The sequence below is a fragment of the Gavialis gangeticus genome, unplaced genomic scaffold (assembly GCF_001723915.1).
Source record: "Gavialis gangeticus isolate Ggan-Ray unplaced genomic scaffold, GavGan_comp1, whole genome shotgun sequence".
Classification (NCBI taxonomy): Eukaryota; Metazoa; Chordata; order Crocodylia; family Gavialidae; genus Gavialis; species Gavialis gangeticus.
The window spans coordinates 58,469,186-58,470,700 of NW_017729031.1; the positions used below are offsets into that span (position 1 = coordinate 58,469,186).

At 45.9% G+C, this 1,515-nt stretch overlaps 1 protein-coding gene across 2 annotated transcripts in view; it reads right to left on the reverse strand.

Moving 5' to 3' along the window:
• LNPK (lunapark, ER junction formation factor) overlaps positions 1-1,515 on the reverse strand; it is an 83,165-nt gene that overhangs the window by 81,412 nt on the left and 238 nt on the right. The window lies entirely within an intron of this gene.

Genomic DNA, 1,515 nt, shown 5'->3' on the forward strand with positions numbered 1-1,515 from the left:
CTAATGAGAATGGGGTGAGAGACAGTATCAAAAGCCTTCAAACAAAATCATGTTTTTAAGGTGATGTCAGTATCAATCCTCTATTTTCAGAGAGTTGTGAAATAAGTTGCAAGAAGGAAGTCAGATAAAGTGCTGATGCAGCTACATTTTCATACAGGCCAGCATGATGATGTTGTACATGTACTACTCTAGAAGGCAGAAACAGTTGATACCATTCCTTAAAGTTATATCCAACAACCAAAAGTAAATTCATTGATTTATATACAGTGCATAATCACAGTGCTACTTCAGACTTTCCCTATTAAACTTCTCCCACTAATCACTGTCTTCTTCTGCCTCAACCAACTGCAAATAATTCTACGTTGTACTCCTCCTTGCTAAGGCTTCATTTGGTCAGTTCATACAGAATTCTTCTTTTTACTCAGTCATGCGACAGTTGCAGTAGTGTGTATGTATACGTTTTCCCTTGCCAGATAATATGCGGCAACATTACTAATGCCTTTCTATACCATTTAAGACAAAAAATATGGAAGTTTTACCATTAATGCCCACTTTATGCCTTTCTAGAGAAACCCAAATTTGATGACAGCACTCAGTGTAAAGGAATACTGCCAATCTTTTGTATGCAGAATGTATTTAGCACAAGCCAGCATGAAATGTAATCAGCAGAATTAGAAGAATGACAGAGTCACAAAGGAAGGCTTTAGGCTATCTTTGGCAAGAGGACTACAGGGCTTTAAGCCAGCTACAAACATATCAAACCAATATATCAATTCAAGCACAGGGAAAACAGCAAGCAGCTGAGGTACACTTGCTTACTTAGCTCTATGTTCAGACAACAGAGCTACATGAGTTACACAGATTTTTCTTCAGGGCAGACCAAGCTCTGAGCATGTTGTCTCACTTTAGCTCAGGTAAATCCCAAAGGAGATCAACAGTCTTCTCAGTTTTCTGCTCTCTCAGGTTCATCTGCACTGCTCTAGCAAATAGATATTTTGTAAAAGGAAGGCCATTAAGAAAGAAGTTCAGACCCTTTTATTATAACAGGCACAATCTAGTTTCAAGTTTGAAAGTCACTCCAAGTCATCTACAGAGGCCTTAGTGACTAAGGAGCATTTACAAATGCGTTTTCAAACAAGGTGGAGATAAGGCTGTCATTTCAACTTGGGAAATACTTCTTTCAACTGAACAGACATCCTCCCTTCCTCCTCAAAACCGTCTCGGCCACCTGGGGCCTGCGCTCCCAAGCCACGCTCCCATCTCGCCCTCACTCCCACCCCCTCTCCGCCCGCAGTCTCCCCCGACCACCCCCTGCTCACGCTGCAGCTGAGCCCGCTTCGGGGCCCCTGGCTAAGGGCACGCTCGGCCCCCAGGGCGGGCTGCCCGCTTAAGCACCTCGGAGACGAAGCCCTGCAGGAGCAGCCCGGCCCGCACCGCCGGGCGCCTCCCCGCCTTCGACGCGCGCGTCCCGGCGCTGGTGGGGCAACGATCGACAGCACAAGGCCCCGCCGCCGC